This window comes from Anoplolepis gracilipes, chromosome 2 (assembly GCF_047496725.1).
Source record: "Anoplolepis gracilipes chromosome 2, ASM4749672v1, whole genome shotgun sequence".
Classification (NCBI taxonomy): Eukaryota; Metazoa; Arthropoda; class Insecta; order Hymenoptera; family Formicidae; genus Anoplolepis; species Anoplolepis gracilipes.
Window position 1 is genome coordinate 18,084,069 of NC_132971.1, and position 6,419 is coordinate 18,090,487.

At 27.2% G+C, this 6,419-nt stretch overlaps 1 pseudogene; it reads left to right on the forward strand.

The window, feature by feature from the left end:
* Positions 1-254: 254 nt before the first annotated feature.
* LOC140676275 (uncharacterized) lies at positions 255-3,250 on the forward strand (annotated as a pseudogene).
* Positions 3,251-6,419: the final 3,169 nt, after the last annotated feature.

Sequence of the window (6,419 nt, forward strand, 5' to 3'; positions counted from 1 at the left end):
TAGTCGATACATACAGTTTTATGAAATATATATTTTGCGAAGGAAACAGCCTGGAACTGTCTGTGAAAAAGCGAAAATGTATTTAGCGGGAGGCTCGTGCCAATTGTCTCACAGATGTACATGCGATAATCTCGAAGACTGATTTTATATATATAACAATACATATAACAGAAATATCTTTTGAGCCACGTAATCGAACAATCGTTTCTACGATTTGACATTTCTACGGCTTGACTTCATTTAACGCGTCGGATATGCCCGGCAACGCGCATTCACTTTGTCTTTCTGTCGACAGCGGAGTTATGGATGAGAAGGTTAAGTCTCTGATATCAAGCATATCATACGAGTGTGAATTTCACGATGACAACACATATAACGTATTTGTAACATTAATCGGTTATTGTAACGCGTAGTTGGAGCGCGATGTAACGTGATATGAACTTTCGTGATAATAAAACTACTTATCACGTAAGTCTCAAGAATGATAACAAAACCGATAGTAATCAATCTAAATCAATACTAATTAGAGTTTTAACTAATCACTGACAATTCTTATTTATTTTGTTTTTCTCAAGGACATAATATAATGTTTTATTCAATTGTCAAAATTATTTTGATTTATTTATAAATTATTACTTAAGCGGAAAGAGAGAGATCTGCAGAAAAAATTATTAATGCTTTCGATTTTTGTTACATAATGGGATAAACTAGGGTATGATGGTCATACGGAAAAGATGGTCATAGGCTGGTATATTTTTTAATAATTGCTACATATAGTGCGCTTTTTTAGTCATTATCAAAGATAATCGATATTGTAAATATCAATTAATAACTGTATAATAAATCTATATAATATAATAAATCAGTATATTTTTTTAAATTATTATATAATAATCAATTAGCATTGCAAATATTTTATCTTTGTGTAATTTCCACACACATTTGACTTGACACTCATTTGAAAAAGATATATTTAGTAAAAAATCGAAATATATATTAAATATTTTATACGAGATCAAATATATAAAGTCATTTTATTTACAAAAGTGATAATTAAGAAATTCCCAAAACCTGATCCGAAATGTTTATAATTATATTTTTAAAAATTTAGATTTTTTTGACAAATAAAAATTTAATATTACTACTGTACGTATGTATTTGTATAAGAAAATTAATTTTCTTTGTGTCTGAAATGATTTATATATATTCAAATATTTTTTCGCTTTTTATCTCTCACTATGATTCCTAGTAAAAACAAATTGTTTGGCGAAACTTGAGGAAGGGTCTTCTATGACACAATCGATAGGACAAAATTGACTCCAGTAAATCCAGGCATTCGCATGCATGGCATTCACTATAAAGGCGTTTCATCGCAGGAATGCTTAATCTTATGCATAGGAAAGTGATTGGTTCACGTTGTGCTTTTTGTCACTCTCGCAGAAACCGTTCTGTAGGTCTACTAAATAACAGTGGCGAAATTTTTCTGGGCAAAAACAAACTCGTGCGCTATATAAGCCTTCATCGATATTGATAGGCATATCATTCGCATTTAGGAATCATTAAATACCGGAAACATGGTTAGAAAGGTTTGTATATCCGTCTTTATGTTCGATTAATAATAATTGATTAGAAACGATTATTACGGTTCATAATTGCAATGTATTTTTAACTATTTAATACTTATATAAATCTCTATAAATGTTAAAAATGTTGACAACATTTTTACATGGTTATATTTTAAAATATCTATTATAAACATAATATCACTGTGAATAAATAAATTTGTCAATTAAGACTTTCAATAACGTATTTTAATAATAATTGTGTGTTGTATTCAGTACGTCTTTAATAACATATTTTGACTGACGTCATTACATACATTCTATTGTAATGCAACTGTTATTTTACGGCAACTGTTTTTACATATTATCTTAAATATTATTAAATCATGGGAATTATTTATCACAACTCACTCGTGCAGTTCATAAAATAAAAGCTTCTACTCATGTCTGACAATAGATAAACGTTAAATATTAAAATTTGTTTTCTTTCATATGCACGTATAATTGACAACAATTTTTGTTAGCAGTTTGTCCTACTATTGACTATATTGACCCTCACAACGATCCAAAGTGGATTGACAGAGCACGCTCACAGTTTCGCGAATTTTTATGGACTGATCGAAGGACCCGGTTACGAAATAGTTGTCCATGATAAGGACGGTCATCCTCATGTAGATTACGTCGCGCATCCCAAATACGAGTTTGCGTACGGTGTCGAGGATCATCACACTGGCGATTATCATGGACAGAAAGAGCACAGAGACGGTAAGCTGAATTTGTAATTTACATAAAGTTGCAGATAACAACTTGTTTGCAGACATGGAATTAAAGATAGCTCATTATAAACGTTTTGTAAGCAAAACACAATTTAGGTTTGATAATCACTCTTAAACTAAATTAAAATGATAGCATTTAAGTTATAAGGAACATGCAATTAGTATTGTCATGTTTTTATGTTGAAGGAAATATAAATATTTATTATTTCATGTACGTTCTTTTTTTTCAGTCATTTTTGAACGGTAGATTGAACATCGTAAATTATTCAACATAAATTTTATTAAAATTCATGTAACTATGCAAAAAGTTGTTGAATTTTTTTATGTGTTTGCGCAATAGCTTGGAAAATGCTGCGGTAACTAAAGTTTCTGAAAATTTCGATCAAAGTTTGTTTGGCGGATCTTGGCGAGAGATATTCGAAAGTGTAACTCTGAATCGCAATAAGTCGGGCGAAGAGGCGGCGCGCTTAAACTTGTTTTTTTCCCTGCCTCCCGTGTTTTTGTATCTGACACAATAGCCGCAGTGTGATAGTTAAAGGTTATAAATGATGGGGTCGGATTACACGCTTTAGCACGAGTTTCATTTTAATTAAACATTGTAGCGGTACTCGTATTGACGTAACATAATATGTGGACGACACACACATGTATTACATTGATATCGATGATTCGTATCTCTAATTCTCTATAATTAATGCATGTTTACCCTAAAAGTTAGCTATAACATTAGCCGCACAAGTTCATGTTACACGTTTTTTTTTAACGGGGAAAGGTGAATACGTCATCAAAGAACCGGGCGGTAACACCAGGACCGTGACGTACTATGTTGATCCGCATGGAGGATTTTTTGCTCACATTCACAATTCCAGTGGTAATAATCACTAGGGCGGTTATAAACAGAAATATCAGTAAAGACATTAAAATTTTGAATCTGATATACGGGAAAACGCTTATCTGTTTTTATTTCTCTTTTATTACGATTATTGAATAAATATTTGTCATTTTTACATTTTATTTTCATTTTGATCTATTTATATTAAATTACAAATACGAAAATTCTGTCTGCATAAGTTGTGTGATAACTTCTTATATTATATATCTTAATGATGTGTAACAGAAAAAGATTTGTAATGAGAAAAATATAGTAATAAACTTACTTTTGAAATAAACTTGTGGAAATTTGATATGCATTAAATTTATGTTGGAAAAAATATTTTGAAAAATTTTTCTGAAAAAGTTATCGTATTATCATTTATGTGATATATTAAATAAATCTTTAATTTAACTCAAAAATTAGTTTTATATTTTAAAAGACTAAAAGTTCTTATTTACGTAATATCAAATTTATAAATCTCGAAATAAAGTATGATATTCTTTAAAAAAACAATATTATTTTACATAAAAAAAGCACAAAATATATACAAAATATTTTTAAGATGTAATAATTATATGTTTGTATACATAAAACTACCTCATATATATTTATTCTAATGTATATATTTTATATTTAGATTTGTAAGTAAAAATAGTCCTACTCATAATCTCAAATTATTTATATTTCTATTATAGCAATTAAGAAGTTTTCAGGTTTTTTTGAATTTTTTAACGTTATATTCTTAGACTTTCTAAATTATAAAATTATTAAATTATATTAAAACTTTCTATCACAGACGCTATTTCAACTTTGCTTATACAATCGAAAGTGTTATTACTTACGGAATAGCAATGGCAATTCGGAAGTGTAGGCAGAACAAATAAATGGATAGATTGCGTGTATATAGGTCTAGCTCAATGAGCGAGTGAGATATTCTAAGCTTCGGCGAACATATTGGGTCACGTATTGAGACCAGCGCGATTGCTATCATGCGAATAGACTAGCAGAAATTGAATTGCACTCGCGGATATACATGATATTGAACGGCGTATAATTTTCTATTATCGCATTAGAAAGTACATACTAAAAGAAGAATTGAAGTAATTTAAAAGCTCTGTAATTGTTGACCCTCTTGAACCACGGTTTCATATCTGAGGAGATGTCTTGCTGTTTACATTAAATTAGAGAAGAAAGAAACTTTGCGAATGAAAAGATTTACGTTATACTTTAAATCTGTATTTTTACGTTTGATATAAATGTTTAATACAAAATGATTATTCATCTACCAACAATTTTTTTTATATATATTCTGTAATTATTCTTAATATTTTGACTTGCGTACAGTTTTATAAAATTATAGATTAGTTAAATTTTAATTTTAGAAACACATTTCATTATTCTTTTTACTATAAACTTTTTAATATAATATATTTTCAAAATTATATTTCACTGTAATTGTATAGTAAAAATAAATATTTCATATATAATGTAAGTTTTTAGAAAATAATTAATAATTATAAAGATACAGCTCAAAAATTTGAAGGAAAATTCTTAAATAATTACCAATCTTTGATCCGCATTGCTTACTAAACAAATTAATTAAAGAAAAAGCAAAAGAATTATGGATGCAAAGGAATTATATTTCCATTTTTAGATAGATCTTTATAATAAATTTAGATTAAATTTAACAAGATTAGTGTATTAATATTTACACGCTGTTAAATTTATAATTAATGCTAACAATCAATGCTATATATTAATAATAATTTTTACAAAATTATTAATTATAAAATATATCAAGTTTAAATTATTAATAAAATAACAATAACTTATTATGTAGAAAGTAGGCATATCTGTGAGACGTAATTTTAGCTACTTTCTCGGCTAAAGCTCCGCGATTAAAAGGATGAAATTAAGATGTTGTTCTTTGAGCTGAGTGAGATGTTGCACAGAAAAGAGAACATCGTTCCTCGGAGGCTCAGCCGAGTTTAAATGTCGAGGTAGTTATTACACGCTACTTATAGCTGCGTCTGGTGTCAGACAACGCATTAATTTTTCATGATACGTCAGAGATGCGATTGAAAATTAACCCGGTGCACTATTGACTTCAAAGGCAAGCGTTCAAAAATATAAACATATAAAGCAACGGATATCTTATTGTAAGATAAATCGACATATATTTATAATATGCTTCTTCTCAGAATATTGTGTTAAATTAATTACTTTATATACTAGAACTTCAATCGAATTATTCTTGATAATATGCTATAATTTAATGTTTATATTATTTGATTTCTTTATGTATTGTGTAAGCAGATATATTAATATATCATTTTACTCTTTATAATATCCAATATATATATATATATATATATATATGTATATAGTGTTTGACAAAAGTCTAAGCACATCTTATGTTTAGAAAAATTCGACTATTTTTAGACAATTCAGCGAGAGATTGTAGACAAAAAATTCAAAAAATATTTTGACAAAAAATTAAAAAAGCATTTTGATATCTAAAATTTCAATTTCAACGTGCCAGTAATAGCTTAAAATTTTTTTTTTATTTTCTCAATTATGTGCTTTAAAAAAAGAATGTACTATTTTCTTCTTGAAATTAAATATTTTTTAATACTCTACAATTCGATAAAAAATTTCTCTCGAAAAATTTAAATTAAGTTCTAAAAACATTTTTCCTACATAACACTATTTTAAAAATTTTCTTACGATTTTTTTGACTGAGTTATACGACTTTAAACTCTCTCTCTTTCTCTCTCTCTCTGTATATATATATATATATATATATATATATATATATATATATATATACATATATATATTTTTTAGAAATGAAGTCAGTATTTGGCGAAAAATCATCATATACAAAAAAGACATACATTTTAAAGCTTGAAATTTCAATTTTAATGTATCAATAGTATCAATAGTTAATTGAATTAACAATTTTTAAAAATTGTTTTATTTTCTGATTTGTAAAATTTTTTTAAACAAAGGATGTGCTCAGACTTTTGTCAAAAACTATATATAAAAATTGTATATAAAAATTAAAAAATCGAACAAAAATTTCTATATTTAGATAGAATTCAGTAAGAATTAGTAAGACAAACATTTACTATCATTTGATTATTCCACTTTATGTTGATTGACGTATAAAAAATACATATATTTACACGAAATAATAAATAAATA